Raw genomic sequence first — 19,377 nt, 5'->3', positions numbered from 1 at the left:
CCTGTCCGAATGGAAAATCAGATATGGGCTTTTGTAAGATAAAGCTGCCAGTTCTGACACTCTCCTGGCCGAAGCCAGGGCTAGAAGCATGGTCACTTTCCATGTGAGATATTTCAAATCCACCTTCTTTAGTGGTTCAAACCAATGAGATTTTAGAAAGTCCAAAACCACATTGAGATCCCACGGTGCCACTGGAGGCACCACAGGAGGCTGTATATGTAGCACTCCCTTAACAAAGGTCTGGACTTCAGGGACTGAAGCCAATTCTTTTTGAAAGAAAATCGACAGGGCCGAAATTTGAACCTTAATAGATCCCAATTTGAGACCCATAGACAATCCTGATTGCAGGAAATGTAGGAATCGACCCAGTTGAAATTCCTCCGTCGGAGCACTCCGATCTTCGCACCACGCAACATATTTTCGCCAAATTCGGTGATAATGTTGCACGGTTACTTCCTTCCTTGCTTTAATCAAAGTAGGAATGACTTCTTCCGGCATGCCTTTTTCCTTTAGGATCCGGCGTTCAACCGCCATGCCGTCAAACGCAGCCGCGGTAAGTCTTGAAACAGACAGGGACCCTGCTGAAGCAAGTCCCTCCTTAGAGGTAGAGGCCACGGATCTTCCGTGATCATCTCTTGAAGTTCCGGGTACCAAGTCCTTCTTGGCCAATCCGGAACCACAGTATCGTCCTTACGCCTCTTTGCCGTATAATTCTCAATACTTTTGGTATGAGAGGCAGAGGAGGAAACACATACACCGACTGGTACACCCAAGGCGTTACCAGCGCGTCCACAGCTATTGCCTGCGGATCTCTTGACCTGGCGCAATACCTGTCCAGTTTTTTGTTGAGGCGAGACGCCATCATGTCCACCATTGGTCTTTCCCAACGGGTTACCAGCAAGTGGAAGACTTCTGGATGAAGTCCCCACTCTCCCGGGTGAAGATCGTGTCTGCTGAGGAAGTCTGCTTCCCAGTTGTCCACTCCCGGGATGAACACTGCTGACAGTGCTATCACATGATTCTCTGCCCAGCGAAGAATCCTTGCAGCTTCTGCCATTGCACTCCTGCTTCTTGTGCCGCCCTGTCTGTTCACATGGGCGACTGCCGTGATGTTGTCCGACTGGATCAACACCGGTTTTCCCTGAAGCAGAGGTTCTGCCTGGCTTAGAGCATTGTATATTGCTCTTAGTTCCAGAATGTTTATGTGAAGAGACGTTTCCAGGCTCGTCCATACTCCCTGGAAGTTTCTTCCTTGTGTGACTGCTCCCCAGCCTCTCAGGCTGGCGTCCGTGGTCACCAGGATCCAATCCTGTATGCCGAATCTGCGGCCCTCCAATAGATGAGCACTCTGCAACCACCACAGAAGAGACACCCTTGTCCTTGGAGACAGGGTTATCCGCAGGTGCATCTGAAGATGCGACCCTGACCATTTGTCCAACAGATCCCTTTGGAAAATTCTTGCGTGGAATCTGCCGAATGGAATTGCTTCGTAAGAAGCCACCATTTTTCCCAGGACTCTTGTGCATTGATGTACAGACACCTTTCCTGGTTTTAGGAGGTTCCTGACAAGCTCGGATAACTCCTTGGCTTTTTCCTCCGGGAGAAAAACCTTTTTCTGAACCGTGTCCAGAATCATCCCTAGGAACAGCAGACGAGTTGTCGGCATTAACTGGGATTTTGGAATATTCAGAATCCACCCGTGCTGTTTTAGCACTTCTTGCGACAGTGCTAATCCCATCTCTAGCTGTTCTCTGGACCTTGCCCTTATTAGGAGATCGTCCAAGTATGGGATAATTAATATGCCTTTTCTTCGAAGAAGAATCATCATCTCGGCCATTACCTTTGTAAAGACCCGAGGTGCCGTGGACAATCCGAACGGCAGCGTCTGAAACTGATAGTGACAGTTTTGTACAACGAACCTGAGGTACCCCTGGTGTGAGGGGTAAATTGGAACGTGGAGATACGCATCCTTGATGTCCAAGGATACCATAAAGTCCCCCTCTTCCAGGTTCGCTATCACTGCTCTGAGTGACTCCATCTTGAACTTGAACTTCTTTATGTACAGGTTCAAGGACTTCAGATTTAGAATAGGCCTTACCGAGCCATCCGGCTTCGGTACCACAAAAAGAGTGGAATAATACCCCTTCCCTTGTTGTAGAAGAGGTACCTTGACTATCACCTGCTGAGAGTACAGCTTGTGAATGGCTTCCAAAACCGTCTCCCTTTCGGAGGGGGACGTTGGTAAAGCAGACTTCAGGAAACGGCGAGGTGGATCTGTCTCTAATTCCAACCTGTACCCCTGAGATATTATCTGCAGGATCCAGGGATCTACCTGCGAGTGAGCCCACTGCGCGCTGTAATTTTTGAGACGACCACCCACCGTCCCCGAGTCCGCTTGAGAAGCCCCAGCGTCATGCTGAGGCTTTTGTAGAAGCCGGGGAAGGCTTCTGTTCCTGGGAAGGAGCTGCCTGTTGCTGTCTCTTCCCTCGACCTCTGCCTCGTGGCAGATATGAATAGCCCTTTGCTCTCTTATTTTTAAAGGAACGAAAGGGCTGCGGTTGAAAAGTCGGTGCCTTTTTCTGTTGGGGAGTGACTTGAGGTAGAAAGGTGGATTTCCCGGCTGTAGCCGTGGCCACCAAATCTGATAGACCGACTCCAAATAACTCCTCCCCTTTATACGGCAAAACTTCCATATGTCGTTTTGAATCCGCATCGCCTGTCCACTGTCGCGTCCATAAAGCTCTTCTGGCCGAAATGGACATAGCACTTACCCGTGATGCCAGTGTGCAGATATCCCTCTGTGCATCACGCATATAAAGAAATGCATCCTTTATTTGTTCTAACGACAGTAAAATATTGTCCCTGTCCAGGGTATCAATATTTTCAATCAGGGACTCTGACCAAACTACCCCAGCACTGCACATCCAGGCAGTCGCTATAGCTGGTCGTAGTATAACACCTGCATGTGTGTATATACTTTTTTGGATATTTTCCATCCTCCTATCTGATGGATCTTTAAGTGCGGCCGTCTCAGGAGAGGGTAACGCCACTTGTTTAGATAAGCGTGTTAGCGCCTTGTCTACCCTAGGAGGTGTTTCCCAGCGCTCCCTAACCTCTGGCGGGAAAGGGTATAATGCCAATAATTTCTTTGAAATTATCAGCTTTTTATCAGGGGCAACCCACGCTTCATTACACACGTCATTTAATTCTTCTGATTCAGGAAAAACTATAGGTAGTTTTTTCACACCCCACATAATACCCTGTTTAGTGGTACCTGTAGTATCAGCTAAATGTAACGCCTCCTTCATTGCCAAAATCATATAACGTGTGGCCCTACTGGAAAATACGGTTGATTCGTCACCGTCACCACTGGAGTCAGTGCCTGTGTCTGGGTCTGTGTCGACCGACTGAGGCAAAGGGCGTTTCACAGCCCCTGACGGTGTTTGAGTCGCCTGGACAGGCACTAATTGATTGTCCGGCCGTCTCATGTCGTCAAACGACTGCTTTAGCGTGTTGACACTATCCCGTAGTTCCATAAATAAAGGCATCCATTCTGGTGTCGACTCCCTAGGGGGTGACATCCTCATATTTGGCAATTGCTCCGCCTCCACACCAATATCGTCCTCATACATGTCGACACACACGTACCGACACACAGCAGACACACAGGGAATGCTCCTAACGAAGACAGGACCCACTAGCCCTTTGGGGAGACAGAGGGAGAGTTTGCCAGCACACACCAAAAGCGCTATATATAACAGGGATAGCCTTATAATAAGTGCTCCCTTATAGCTGCTTTATATATATCAAAATATCGCCATAAATTTGCCCCCCCTCTCTGTTTTACCCTGTTTCTGTAGTGCAGTGCAGGGGAGAGACCTGGGAGCCGTCCTGACCAGCGGAGCTGTGAGAGGAAATGGCGCCGTGTGCTGAGGAGATAGGCCCCGCCCCTTTTCCGGCGGGCTCGTCTCCCGCTATTTAGTGAATCCAGGCAGGGGTTAAATATCTCCATATAGCCTCTGGGGCTATATGTGAGGTATTTTTAGCCTTTATATAGGTTACATTTGCCTCCCAGGGCGCCCCCCCCCCAGCGCCCTGCACCCTCAGTGACTGCGTGTGAAGTGTGCTGAGAGGAAAATGGCGCACAGCTGCAGTGCTGTGCGCTACCTTTAGAAGACTGCAGGAGTCTTCAGCCGCCGATTCTGGACCTCTTCTGACTTCAGCATCTGCAAGGGGGCCGGCGGCGCGGCTCCGGTGACCATCCAGGCTGTACCTGTGATCGTCCCTCTGGAGCTGATGTCCAGTAGCCAAGAAGCCAATCCATCCTGCACGCAGGTGAGTTCACTTCTTCTCCCCTCAGTCCCTCGTTGCAGTGATCCTGTTGCCAGCAGGACTCACTGTAAAATAAAAAACCTAAGCTAAACTTTTTCTAAGCAGCTCTTTAGGAGAGCCACCTAGATTGCACCCTTCTCGGCCGGGCACAAAAATCTAACTGGAGTCTGGAGGAGGGTCATAGGGGGAGGAGCCAGTGCACACCACCTGATCTGGAAAAGCTTTACTTTTTGTGCCCTGTCTCCTGCGGAGCCGCTATTCCCCATGGTCCTTTCAGGAACCCCAGCATCCACTAGGACGATAGAGAAATGGGGACACTTGCCAGCGTACTGTGTGAAATGGGGACCTGTGCCTGCCGCAATGTGTAAAATGGGGACACTTGCCAGCGTACTGTGTAAAATGGGGACCTGTGCCTGCCGCAATGTGTAAAATGGGGACACTTGCCAGCGTACTGTGTAAAATGGGGACCTGTGCCTGCCGCAATGTGTAAAATGGGGACACTTGCCAGCGTACTGTGTAAAATGGGGACCTGTGCCTGCCGCAATGTGTAAAATGGGGACACTTTTTCCTGCCGCAATGTGTAAAATGGGGACCTGTGCCTGCCGCAATGTGTAAAATGGGGACACTTTTTCCTGCCGCAATGTGTAAAATGGGGACCTGTGCCTGCCGCAATGTGTAAAATGGTGACACTTTTTCCTGCCGCAATGTGTAAAATGGGGACACTTTCCTGCCGCAATGTGTAAAATGGGGACACTTGCCAGCGTACTGTGTAAAATGGGGACACGTGCCTGCCGCAATGTGTCAAATGGGGAAACTTTTTCCTGCCGCAATGTGTAAAATGGGGACACCTGTCTGCCGCAATGTGTAAAATGGGGTCACCTGTCTGCCGCAATGTGTAAAATGGGGACACTTTTTCCTGCCGCAATGTGTAAAATGGGGACACCTGTCTACCGCAATGTGTAAAATGGGGTCACCTGTCTGCAGCAATGTGTAAAATGGGGAATGGGGACACTTGCCTGTCGTACTGTGTAAAATGGGGACACTTTTTCCTGGATATGAAATTCATGTTAGAAAAGGCAATTTTTCAGGTAAAAAAGTTCTGAAAGAGATATATATATATATATATATATAATATTTTTATTCATGTATTTATTTATTTTAATTTTTATTATTATTATTTTTATTTATTTATTGGGGGTGGGGTGTCAAATGACTACCTTGCCCCGGGTGACAAAAATCCTAGTTTCGGCCCTGGGGTAACCCCCGAGTATTTCTTTCAGTTACCATATAAGAAGTATTCATTCCTAGTAATGCCCCTAGTCAAGATGAGCTCGGAAATGTTTGTTGGACCATGTACAGACCCTTAATACGGGATAAGAAGGATTGAATGAATACTTCGCATGACCTAGAAGCTTGTTAAACTTTTTTTTTTTTTTTTTTGTCTTTTGCAGTAATAGAAAACTCTCCATCTGGATAAGACCACTGGTAAACATTAATTCGGCAAATGGGAGGTGGCTGTCTCTGTGCAAATGGACGGGCTCAATAAGGCATTGAGTGTCAGGGTGCAGACTTCTTTGCAAAATTGGAAAGGGGTCACAGTAGCTAATCTTAGATAGTGTGCTATTGAACATCACAAGAATAGTGCTAGGCGCAGAGAACAACAGGTGGAGAAGTTGAGGACGGTTTGTATACTGGCACATGCAGGAAAAACCCATCAGTCCAAACCCCAGATCCCTAATGGTCAATAATATGTTACACTTGTAGGAAGGAAGGGCATTTTGCCAGAGATTGTAGGAGTAGTAGGACACATAGTCAATATAGATCCCCTAGACAGAAAACACAAGCCACATTATTAAACACATAGACGGGACCAAGGGACATATAGTAAGGAATCATAAGCCTTATAGAAAACACAGATTCGGCTAATGGGAAGAACAAAATAAATGCAACATTACCCTTTGACAAAACTTGCTGGGGTTAAGATGGAGCCTCTAAACTTATGCTTCTTTTTCCTAGCAGAAATGGCCCCTGATTAACTTAATTTTGTTAGATATGATATACATATACTGTGCTCCCGCTCAGGAAGTACAAAGTATGTTAGACACCCACGAAGACTAATGTCGCAGTCTACTGTTCTAGATGCATGTCCATCACAGGTAGAGGAAATTATCTCACAGATACCGGGTTTCCTATGAACTTAGGATGGACAGGACACTGGATTGATGGCTGGGATAGTCCCAATAGCAATAAAACAAACACAGATTTTTTTTTAAGGGGAGTAGACCAGGTAGAGAATCACTTCCCCGTAGTGCCCAATCCAGTTGTCAAATTTTTATAAAATCTTCTTCACCTCTACAAACTCATCTGTCACCAACCTCTATTCTGTTTTTCTACAGTTTCCTCTTCATCTTTTGCATTCACACAGGGTGGTACAATACATGGACCCAAGTACAGTTCAAACTCCACATGCCTAGGTCCTTCAGAGTTCTGACCAAACCCAGTATATCTCAACAGCACGATAACACCAGTATTACTGCAGTGTGCCTTGTCATGCACAAAGGGTGGAGAATGGGAATACTGGTGAAGGGAAATTTTGTATAGACACTGATATGCCTGTTGGTGAATGGCAAACCTGACATTTTCTTTTTCATTTTCTTCTTCTTTCTCTCCTCTAGAGTTATTTTCTTTTTTTTTTTAGTTATGCTCATGATACTCTACATTGCAAACACACAATAGTAAATTTAAATGAAAAATTTGTGTTCCCTACAGGAAAAGGCAGTCTGGAGGACAAAGGGGTATGGCCAGGAGTCCTCAGGACTGTGGACAGGTGGACACGGTAAGCCAGTAGCCCCCAGAGCATACCTTCCAAGTCTAGCTGAGGTGGCACACAGTCTGACTCATCTAGGCAAAGAGGGTAGGTGCAGGCTGATGAGAGCCTACTGGTGTGCGCCAGGATTCTATTCTCATGCAGGTAAGAGAGCAATGACCTGTCTTGCTTGCTTGAGGAAGAATATTGGTAAAGCAATACCAACAGAGCCATTCCATATCCCTCCTGCAGACGGATCTTTTCAGGAAATACAAATTGACTTCGTACAGTTAACACCCTTTAGGAATTATTGTTATGTATTGGTGTGCACTGATGTTTTCTCAAACTGGGTAGAGGCATTTCCTGCCGCCACGGATGCTACTGTGTTTACTGCAAAGAAAAATTGCGCAGAAATTTGTGTGTAGATAATGGTACCCCTAGAAGTAGGAGCAAAGCTTGAAATTGTACTATTGTGATCATAGATACTGCCACTAGTATTATGTAGCATCGGAACCACTCCCAGATCTTCACTCAACGAATCACTCTCTTCGAAATTTATTTTTGTTTTGGTTTTGGTATTTGTGTCTTTTTGGTTGTTTTTGGAAGACAACCTCATGTCATGATTGATCCGCACAATGATCAGAAATACACCAATGACGTGACAGTACAGTACCTTATTGAGATGAGCCAGCATTTGAGAACTTGACAAAAGAACTTGAAACTGTCGATTGCTGGTATGCCAAATACTAACTGTCTTGATTGTGAACCAAGAGACTGTGTGATTGTTCTTACGCTCAGGTTGCCTAATAGACAGGTGGGAAGGACCATACCAAGTTTTGTTGACAGCACTATCCCAGTGAAAGTAGCCGAGAGAGAGACTTGGGTCCACGATTCCCATTGCAGGAAAGTCGGTAGTCCGGAAGGAAATCGTAAATTGAGTGAGATCACAAAAGTATCACCAGAGACTCTGTTCCGTGAAGACTGAGAGGCGGCACATTTTAACACTACCTGAGCGTACTAAAGGATTGCAGAAAGACCAGTCATTGTAATTGATTTGTTATGAACAAGAGTTGTTTTGTTCTATTTCTCTTTTTTCTCTTTCCCGCTGACAAACATTTTTTTTCAGGACATTCTATTTTTGCGAGGTTTTTTTTATGAGGAGTCGAGTGTGGGACTGGAACTGGTTCTTGAGGAAGGAGTGATTTCCTTATAGGATCCCAGGATTAGCCGATCCGTTTGTTAAAGTCAGAGAAAAATCAAAGGTCTAGTAGTTATGGAGTTCAGCGGTAATCAGGAACAATCAGACAATGGCTATTCACACATTGCAGATAAAGAGCTCATATGTGGAAGAAAGGTTTATGAGTGGCTCTCCCCGAACTCCGAAGGTTTATGTTATTTAGGAAGGACACTACTTATAACCCATGTTCAATTATTAAACAGACCTAGCATACGTTCCAGAAATGGAAACAATGTTCAGAAAATGATAGGAATATGTAGATCATGAAAATTTTTTATGTCACTTTCACAATTTGTTTGTGTCTTCTTCATCTACCCAGCAGAACCTCAATCGAATCCAAACATCAGTGTACAAAGACGTAGGTACATGTATGTGTGAAATGTTCATCGCAAATCAGACATTATAGGCCAAAGCACTGTCCCAGCATACTCTATAGGTTGAATGTTGTCCCACACCCGACCAGTGGTCCCGTGACCGCCAAGTGCATATAGAGGATGTCTCGTCCTCCTCCCTGTCTTCCCCAAATATAGTCAAGTGTCTGATTTGCGAAATGAATACATACTTGTGTCTAGGTCACCGATTATTGTATGAAATATTTTTTTTTCTTATGTTAATAATTGATGGCAGTTATTGTTTACTGCCAAAGGGTGGACTGTCGAAGTAAAAAAAATATTACATAAAAAGAACATATAAACTACACACATTATGAGTCGCTATACTTGCAAATACGAGCAGCGAGCACAGCAAAATATGGTAACACACGCATTTACACGGACATGCCACAGAGATGGATTCGACACTTATTTCATACAGTACATAATTATAATAATATCAAGCGCCAGACATCATGATGATTTAAAATTATATAATGAAGAAATGTCATGTATGTGTATTATTTGAACGAAACCATATACACCTGTCATATTTGGTATTAAAGCAAGCAGATTAATGTGTAGATTAATTTGATACTTGTTATTACGTTGTAGGACATTGCAACAAATAGTTATGATTAAATGTATGAAAACTAAAAATCACTCTTATTAGGACAATGGACAGGAAATTCATGCCAGCCCCTTTGGACATCCCCAAGGCTGAACCTGTTCAGCTCACGAATAGACTAGTGACTCATCATGAATGAGAAAGTCCCCTACCCCAAAAACTAGATAACACATTGCTGATCACACAGGAGTCAGTTGCTGTTTTGTCTCAGAGGATGATGGAGTTGCTTCTACACCAGTTCCTGCATGATTTTACACAGAGAGAGAGAGAGAGAGTGATATGGAGAGACGAATTTATATAACTTAAGGATAATGGTATTGTATGCTGGCCTGTAACTGTAACTGGCCTGTAACTGTAACTGTATGTTTTAACTGCTTAATGTGTGAGTTGTAACCATGTAACTATAGGTATACTGTACATTGTAATATATTGAATCCATATCCTTTTAATAACAAATATATACATCAATGAGCTTTGGAACTCAGATAATGTGTGGGTGTATTGTTTTCTCTTATGGGATGCAGTGTTTTGCGATGTACAGCGCACATTCATGGCAAATGGTAATAAGATGTGCAGGCGTCTACAATATATATTAGAGCGGGCATTTTAAATATTTGTAAGGAAACAATTTGGCACTCACAGGGCATATGTGTATCTGGCACTGTGGGGGAATATCTAGCACTGTGAGGGCATGTGTATCTGGCAAAGTGGGGGCATATCTGGACTATGGGGGGATATCTGGTCTGTAGGGGCATATCTGGCACTGTGGGGGCATATCTGAAACTGTGGGGGCATATCTGGAACTGCGGAGGCATATGTGTATCTGGCGCAGTTGGGGCATATCTGGCATTGTGGGGGCATATGTGTATCTGGCACTCTTGTACAATGTGTATCTGGCACTGTGGGGTAATGTGTATCTGGCACTTTGGGACAATGTGTGTCTGGCACTGTGGGGGCATATATGGCACTACTGGGGGCATTTGTGTATCTGGCACCATGGGGCATTTGTGTATCTGGCACCGTGGGGCATTTGTGCATCTGGCACCGTGGGGCATTTGTGCATCTGGCAACATAGGGCATTTGTGTATCTGGCACTGTAGGAGCATATCTGGCACGGTGGGGGCGTATCTGGCACTGTGGGGGCATATTTGTACCTGGCACTATTGGGGTCATATGTGTATCTGGCCTCCCATATGTGTATCACGCCCCCATTTTCATTGACCACGCCACATGTTGCATTTGGCCACACCCATTATTTGGTGCACGCACACAGTACCTATAACACATTTTTCTACTAGTACCACTGCCCATAACTAAGCGCTCAAAAAATGTCATCACCAGTGAGGTTAGAGCGATAGGTCTACAGTATAATCATTCAGGCTCTTGGCTAAACCTTTCTTAAGAACTGGGACAATATTTGTAGCATTAAAACACTTAGGGACCACGCAATTAAAAAGAGAAACATTATAAATAAAAGTAAATATCCCTCCTAGTTGACCAGCGCATTCTCTGAGGACCTTCCCAGGAACACCATCAGGGCCAGAACATTTGCTAGGGTCAACACACCGCAAGCGATTTATCACGGCTTTCTCTTCAAGCAGAAGAAGAAATTCACCATCCCGAGGGATGTGGAACTTGATGGGCACACTATTATCACTATCAAACCTTGAATAACATAAGTTTAAATCCTCAGTTAGCTCTCTACTAGCCTCACACATAACAGTTTTCTTTGTTTTACAACCAGCGATTTCCTTAATCAACTGCCATCAATTTCAGAGATCTTCATTTTGTCTACTTTTATCCTCAATTTTAACAGAGTAACTGATTTTAGCCCTCCTGATACCTCTACGTAAATCCGCCCTAGCCTTCCTAAGCTCCACCGGATTTCTGGATGTAAATGCCCTATCACGAACGGATCAAGCAAGGAGCGAACTTCTGTGTTCAGCCACGGCTTCTTGTTTGCAAAAACTCTAACATTTTTCCTTGTTATAACACTTTCCATACAACAATTTACATAACCTAGGACCAGTAATGCTAATAAACCAGCATCTATTACATCATGTACCACACTGTCATCGATAAACATATTCCAGTTGGTGAATTTAAATTTATTCTGTAACTTAACCAAAGCACCTTCTGGACAAATAGTGACCATTATCCTGGCCGGTTTAAATCTCTTTACCAAAATTTTATGGGTGATGTAGTAATCACCCATAAGAATAGGCCTGTCTGAGGGAAAAAATAAGATTTCAAACCTACCGGTAAATCTTTTTCTCCTAGTCCGTAGAGGATGCTGGGGACTCCGTAAGGACCATGGGGAATAGACGGGCTCCGCAGGAGACATGGGCACTAAAAAGAACTTTAGATATGGGTGTGCACTGGCTCCTCCCTCTATGCCCCTCCTCCAGACCTCAGTTAGAGAAACTGTGCCCAGAAGAGACGGACAGTACGAGGAAAGGATTTTTGTTAATCTAAGGGCAAGATTTATACCAGCCCACACCATCCACACCGTATAACCTGGATATACGAACCAGTAAACAGTATGAAACAAAACAGCATCAGCTCGATACTGATCAAAACTGTAACATAACCCTTATGTAAGCAATAACTATATACAAGTCTTGCAGAATGTAGTCCGCACTGGGACGGGCGCCCAGCATCCTCTACGGACTAGGAGAAAAAGATTTACCGGTAGGTTTAAAATCTTATTTTCTCTTACGTCCTAGAGGATGCTGGGTACTCTGTAAGGACCATGGGGATTATACCAAAGCTCCAAAACGGGCGTGAGAGTGCGGATGACTCTGCAGCACCGATTGAGCAAACATGAGGTCCTCATCAGCCAGGGTATCAAACTTGTAGAACTTTGCAAAGGTGTTTGAACCCGACCAAGTCGCTGCTCGGCAAAGCTGTAATGCCGAGACCCCTCGGGCAGCCGCCCAAGAAGAGCCCACCCTCCTAGTGGAATGGGCCTTTACCGAATTTGGCACAGGCAATCCAGCCGTAGAATGAGCCTGCTGAATCGTGTTACAGATCCAGCGAGCAATAGACTGCTTAGAAGCAGGAGCGCCAACGTTGTTGGCTGCATACAGGACAAACAGAGACTCTGTTTCCTCACCCTAGCCATTCTGGCTACATAAATTTTCAATGCCCTGACCACATCAAGGGACTCGGAATCCTCCAAGTCCCGCGTAGCCACAGGCACTACAATAGGTTGGTTCATATGAAAAGACGAAACCACCTTGGGCAAAAATTGAGGATGAGTCCGCAACTCTGCTCTATCCACATGGAAAACCAGATAGGGGCTTTTGTGAGATAAAGCCGCCAATTCCGACACTCGCCTTGCCGATGCCAAGGCCAACAACATGACCACTTTCCAAGTGAGATACTTAAATTCCACCGTTTTAAGAGGCTCAAACCAGTGAGACTTAAGGAAACGTAACACCACGTTAAGGTCCCAGGGTGCCACTGGAGGCACAAAAGGAGGCTGGATATGCAGCACTCCCTTCACAAAAGTCTGTACTTCCGGAAGAGAAGCCAATTCCTTCTGAAAGAAAATGGATAGGGCCGAAATCTGAACCTTAATGGAGCCTAATTTTAGGCCCAAATTCACTCCAGTCTGTAGGTAGTGAAGGAAACGGCCCAGATGGAATTCTTCCGGAGAGCATTCCTGGACTCACACCAAGAGACATACTTCCTCCAAATACGGTGATAATGTTTCGCTGTCACGTCCTTCCTAGCCTTTATCAGAGTAGGAATGACCTCATCCGGAATGCCCTTTTCCGCTAGGATCCAGCGTTCAACCGCCATGCCATCAAACGCAGCCGCGGTAAGTCTTGGAACAGACAGGGCTCCTGTTGTAACAGGTCCTCTCTGAGAGGAAGAGGCCACAGATCTTCTGTGAGCATTTCCTGCAGATCCGGATACCAGGCCCTTCGAGGCCATTCTGGAACAATGAGAATTGTCTGTACTCCTCTTCGTCTTATGATTCTCAATATCTTGGAGATGAGGGGAAGAGGAGGAAACACATAGACCATCTGGAACACCCACGGTGTCACCAGGGCGTCCACTGCCACCGCCTGAGGGTCCCTCGACCTGGCGCAATACCGCGGTAGCTTTTTGTTGAGGCGTGACGCCATCATGTCTGTCTGAGGCAGTCCCCACTGACTTGCAATCTCTGCGAAGACTTCCTGATGAAGTCCCCACTCTCCTGGATGTAGATTGTGCCTGCTGAGGAAGTCTGCTTCCCAGTTGTCCACTCCCGGGATGAAGACTGCTGTCAGAGCGCTTACATGATTTTCCGCCCAGCGAAGAATCCTGGTGGCTTCTGCCATTGCCACTTTGCTCTTTGTTCCGCCTTGGCGGTTTACATGAGCCACTGCGGTGATGTTGTCTGACTGAATCAGAACCGGTAGGTCGCGAAGGAAAGTCTCCGCTTGACGAAGGCCGTTGTATATGGCCCTCAACTCCAGTACGTTGATGTGAAGACAAGTCTCCTGGCTTGACCTGAGACCCTGGAAGTTTCTCCCCTGTGTGACTGCTCCCCAACCTCGGAGGCTCGCATCCGTGGTTACCAGAACCTAGTCCTAAATGCCGAACCTGCAACCCTCTAGAAGGTGAGCACTCTGCAGCCACCACAGGAGAGATAACCTGCCCTTGGGGGACAGGGTGATCATCTGATGAATCTGTAGATGAGACCCGGACCACTTGTCCAGAAGGTCCCATTGAAAAGTTCTCGCATGGAACCTGCCGAATGGAATGGCCTCGTAAGTTGCCACCATCTTTCCCAGAACTCGAGTGCAGTGATGCACCGACACCCTTTTTGGCTTCAATAGGTCCTTGACCAAAGACACGAGTTCTTGGGCCTTTTCCGTCGGAAGATAAACCCTTTTCTGGTCTGTATCCAGAACCATGCCTAAGAAAGGCAAACGAGTCGTTGGAACCAACTGTGACTTCGGGATATTGAGAATCCAGCCGTGCTGTTGCAACACCCTCAGGGAGAGTGATACGCTGTTCAGTAACTGTTCTCTCAATCTCGCTTTTATTAGGAAATCGTCCAAGTACGGGATAATTGTGACACCCTGCTTGCGCAGGAGCACCATCATTTCCGCCATTACCTTCGTGAAAATTCTCGGGGGGCGTGGAAAGCCCAAACGGCAATGTCTGAAATTGGTAATGACAATCCTGTACAGCAAACCTCAGGAACGCCTGATGAGGCGGATATATGGGGACATGAAGGTATGCATCCTTTATGTCCAGGGACACCATATAATCCACCCCTTCCAGGCTGGCGATGAACGCTCTGAGCGACTCCATCTTGAACTTGAACCTTTTTAAGTATAGGTTTAAGGATTTTAAATTCAAAATGGGCCTGACCGAACCGTCCGGTTTCGGGACTACAAACAGGGTTGAGTAATACCCCATCCCCTGCTGCAGCAGGGGGACTTTGACCACCACTTGCTGAAGACACAATTTTTGAATTGCATTTAACACTATCTCCCTCTCTGGCGGAGAAGCCGGTAGGGCCGATTTGAAAAACCGGCGAGGAGGCACCTCTTCCAGCTTGTAACCCTGGGAAACAATTTCTATTGCCCAGGGATCCACCTGTGAGTGAACCCAGACGTGGCTGAAAAGTCGAAGACGTGCCCCCACTGGGGCGGACTCCCTCAGCGGAGCCCCAGCGTCATGCTGTGTATTTTGTAGAGGCCAGGGAGGACTTCTGCTCCTGGGAACTAGCTGTGGTTGGCAGCTTTTTCCCCCTGCCCTTACCTCTGGCAAGAAAGGAAGATCCCCGCACTCTCTTGGGTTTATGCGACCTGAAAGGACTGCATCTGATAATGTGGTGTTTTCTTAGGCTGTGAGAAAACATAAGGCAAAAAAGTTGATTTACCTGCCGTAGCCAAGGAAACAAGGTCTGTGAGACCTTCCCCAAACAATTCCTCACCCTTGTAAGGTAAAACCTCCAAATGCCTCTTCGAGTCGGCATCGCCTGTCCATTGTCGGGTCCATAGCGCTCGTCTAGCCGAAATCGCCATAGCGTTGGCCCTGGAACCCAGTAGGCCAATGTCTCTCTGAGCATCCCTCATATACAGGACAGCATCTTTAATATGACCCAGGGTCAATAAAATGGTTTCCTTATCCAGCGTATCTATATCAGCAGACAAGGTATCTGTCCACGCTGCTACAGCGCTACAAACCCAAGCCGACGTTATCGCCGGTCTGAGTAAGGTACCAGTATGGGTGTAAATAGACTTCAAGGTAGTCTCCTGCCCGCGATCAGCAGGATCCTTGAGGGTTGCCGTATCTTGATATGGCAGCGCTACCTTTTTGGATAAGCGAGTCAACGCTTTATCCACCCTCGGGGAGGATTCCCACCGTAACCTGTCCTTAGTAGGGAACGGATACGCCATAAGAATCCTTTTGGGAATCTGCAGCTTATTGTCTGGAGATTCCCAAGCCTTTTCAAATAATTCATTCAGCTCGTGAGATGGGGGAAAGGTTACCTCAGGTTTCTTTTCCTTATACATGCGCACCCTCGTGTCAGGGACAGAGGGGTCATCTGTGATATGCAACACCTCTTTTATTGCAATGATCATATAATAAATACTTTTAGACAATTTTGGCTGCAACTTTGCATCATCGTAGTCGACACTGGAGTCAGAATCCGTGTCGGTATCAGTGTCTACTATGTGGGATAGTGGGCGCTTTTGAGATCCAGAAGGTCCCTGCGACATAGTGAAAGGCAGGGTTTGACTCCCTGTACACTCCCTGGACTCAGCTTTGTCCAACCTTTTGTGCAATAAATTCACATTTGCATTTAAAACATTCCACATACCCAGCCAGTCAGGTGTCGGCGTTGCCGACGGAAACACCACACTCATTTGCTCCACCTCCTCCTTAGAAGAGCCTTTCGGTTCAGATATGCCGACACACGCGTACCGACACACCACACACTCAGGGAATTCTCTATCTGGAGACAGTTCCCCCACAAGGCCCTTTGGAGAGACAGAGAGAGAGTATGCCAGCACACACCCAGCGCCAAGACCCAGGGAAAAAATTACCCAGATAACGCTTTTAATATATATATATAACACTGCGCCAAATTATGTGCCCCCCCCCCCTTCTTTCAAACCCCCTGTCACCGTGTTCAGCAGGGGAAAGTCCGGGGAGCCAGCTTCTCAGTGGTGTGCTGTGGAGAAAATGGCGCTGGTGAGTGCTGAGGATCAAGCTCCGCCCCCTCAGCGGCGGGCTTCGGTCCCGCTCGATTACTTTAAAAAACTGGCAGGGGTTCTCTTATATATAACGCAGAGCCCATATATGCCCAGATTTTGCCAGATCAGAGGTTTAATTGCTGCCCAGGGCGCCCCCCCTGCGCCCTGCACCCTTACAATGCCTGCCATGTGTGTGTTGTGCGGGGGCAATGGCGCGCAGCATTACCGCTGCGCGTTACCTCAGTGAAGATCCGAAGTCTTCTGCCGCCTCTGACGTCTTCTTTCTTCTCATACTCACCCGGCTTCTATCTTCCGGCTCTGTGAGGAGGACGGCGGCGCGGCTCCGGGACGAACAGCTAGGAGAGACCTGCGTTCCGACTCCCTCTGGAGCTAATGGTGTCCAGTAGCCTAAGAAGCAGAGCCTAGCAGTTAAGTAGGTCTGCTTCTCTCCCCTCAGTCCCTCGATGCAGGGAGTCTGTTGCCAGCAGGCTCCCTGAAAATAAAAAACCTAACAAAATTACTTTCTTTCAGGAAACTCAGGAGAGCTCCCTGTAATGCACCCAGTCTCCTCTGGGCACAGTATCAAACTGAGGTCTGGAGGAGGGGCATAGAGGGAGGAGCCAGTGCACACCCATATCTAAAGTTCTTTTTAGTGCCCATGTCTCCTGCGGAGCCCGTCTATTCCCCATGGTCCTTACGGAGTCCCCAGCATCCTCTTGGACATAAGAGAAAAATAATAATGAAAAAAATAATGATAATAATAATAACAACAACTATATACAGTCTTCTTCTTATGTAGTGCTGCGTCTAGGGTGGATGTAGTGTAGTGATGTAGTGTTGCGTGTAGGGGATGTAGTGTATTGATGTAGTGTGGGGGGTATATAGTGTAGTGATGTAGTGTGGGGGGGATGTAGTGCGGTGTGTAGGGGGCTGTAGTGTAATGATGTAGTGCGACATACAGGGGGTATATGGGTATGGGTCATTGGGTCGACACACATTAGATCGATATGCATTGGGTCGACCACTAAAGGTCAACATGCACTAGGTCGACAGGGTGTCTAGGTCGACATGTGCAAGGTCGACAGGTCAAAAGGTCGACATGGGTATTTGACTGTTTTTTGGTGTAGTTTTCTTCGTACAGTGACGGGGAACCACAATTAGTGCACCGCGTCCCCTCGCATGGCTTGCTTCGTTCGCCATGCTTCAGGCAAGGTGCCTCGCTCCGCTGCCGCTGCGCTTGGCACAGATCACCATTCCCATTAGTAGTCCACGTGGATCGTAAAGTATGAAAAAGGTAAAAAAAAAATGTGAAAAACTCATGTCGACCTTTTGACCTGACGACCTTGCACATGTCGACCTATTGAACCTGTCGACCTAGACACCCTGTCGACCTAGTATATGTCGACCTTTAGTGGTCGGCCTAATGCAGTGGCGGATTTAGCGGGGGGCGATTAGGGCGAACGCCCCCTAGATATACCGCCACCGGGATGGAGGCCGGGTCCCGCCGCGGTATTGGGAACTGGTGGAGAGCGGTGCAGCGCGGCGGGGGACGAGGAGAGAGAGAGCGTCCTCACGCGCGTACAGCAGCTTCTGTTCTGACCACGCCCCCTCCTCCCTGTACGCGCGTTAGGACGCTCTCTCTCTCCTCGTCCCCCGCCGCGCCGCACCGCTCTCCACCAGTTCCCAATAACGCGGCGGGACCCGGCCTCCAGTGTGTGCCATCTATGAGTAGGTGTCTCGTGTGTGTGTGTTTGTGTCTGTGTGGTGGTGGGGGGGGGAAGGTGTCCCCTGTGTCCCATTTCTCCCCCCTCTTCTCCCTGCATTATGTCCCTGCATTATTTTGCCTAATTCAGTGTGCTATATTGTGAATTTTGGCTCATTCTGCTTGCTATATTGTGAATTTTGGCTCATTCAGCGTTCTATAATGTGAATTTTGGCTCATTCTGCTTGCTATATTGTGAATTTTGGCTCATTCAGCGTTCTATAATGTGAATTTTTGGCTCATTCTGCTTGCTATATTGTGAATTTTGGCTCATTCAGCGTTCTATAATGTGAATTTTGGCTCATTCTGCTTGCTATAATGTGAATTTCGGCTCATTCAGCGTGCTATAATGTGAATTTTGGCTCATTCTGCTTGCTATATTGTGAATTTTGGCTCATTCAGCGTGCTATAATGTGAATTTTGGCTCATTCTGCGTGCTATAATGTGAATTTTGGCTCATTCAGTGTGCTATAATGTGAATTTCGGCTCATTCAGCGTGCTATAATGTGAATTTTGGCTCATTCTGCTTGCTATAATGTGAATTTCGGCTCATTCAGCGTGCTATAATGTGAATTTTGGCTCATTCTGCTTGCTATATTGTGAATTTTGGCTCATTCAGCGTGCTATAATGTGAATTTTGGCTCATTCTGCGTGCTATAATGTGAATTTTGGCTCATTCAGTGTGCTATAATGTGAATTTTGGCTCATTCAGTGTGCTATAATGTGAATTTCGGCTCATTCAGCGTGCTACAGTATAATGTGAATTTTGGCTCATTCTGCTTGCTATAATGTGACTTTTGGCTCATTCAGTGTGCTACGATGTGAATTTCGGCTCATTCAGTGTGCTACAATGTGAATTTCAGCTCATTCAGTGTGCTACAATGTGAATTTCAGCTCATTCAGTGTGCTACGATGTGAATTTCGGCTCATTCAGTGTGCTATGATGTGAATTTCGGCTCATTCACTGTGCTATAATGTGAATTTCGGCTCATTCAGTGTGCTATAATGTGAATTACGGCTCATTCAGTGTGCT

The 19,377-nt window shown here is 46.7% G+C and overlaps 1 protein-coding gene across 6 annotated transcripts in view; it reads right to left on the bottom strand.

Annotated features, from left to right (window-relative positions):
- Positions 1-19,377, bottom strand: part of LOC134932010 (endogenous retrovirus group FC1 Env polyprotein-like) — a 109,330-nt gene that overhangs the window by 86,583 nt on the left and 3,370 nt on the right. Inside the window, exon 3 of one of the 6 annotated variants that reach the window (XR_010179223.1) lies at positions 8,750-9,615. The exons of the other annotated variants lie outside the window; for them this stretch is intronic. The gene's annotated coding sequence lies outside the window, so the exon portion shown is untranslated. Of the gene's footprint in view, positions 1-8,749; positions 9,616-19,377 lie in introns of those variants that run through there. 6 annotated transcript variants of the gene reach the window in all.

This window comes from Pseudophryne corroboree, chromosome 6, assembly GCF_028390025.1.
Source record: "Pseudophryne corroboree isolate aPseCor3 chromosome 6, aPseCor3.hap2, whole genome shotgun sequence".
NCBI lineage: Eukaryota > Metazoa > Chordata > Amphibia > Anura > Myobatrachidae > Pseudophryne > Pseudophryne corroboree.
This window is presented reverse-complemented; position numbering and strand designations above follow the sequence as displayed.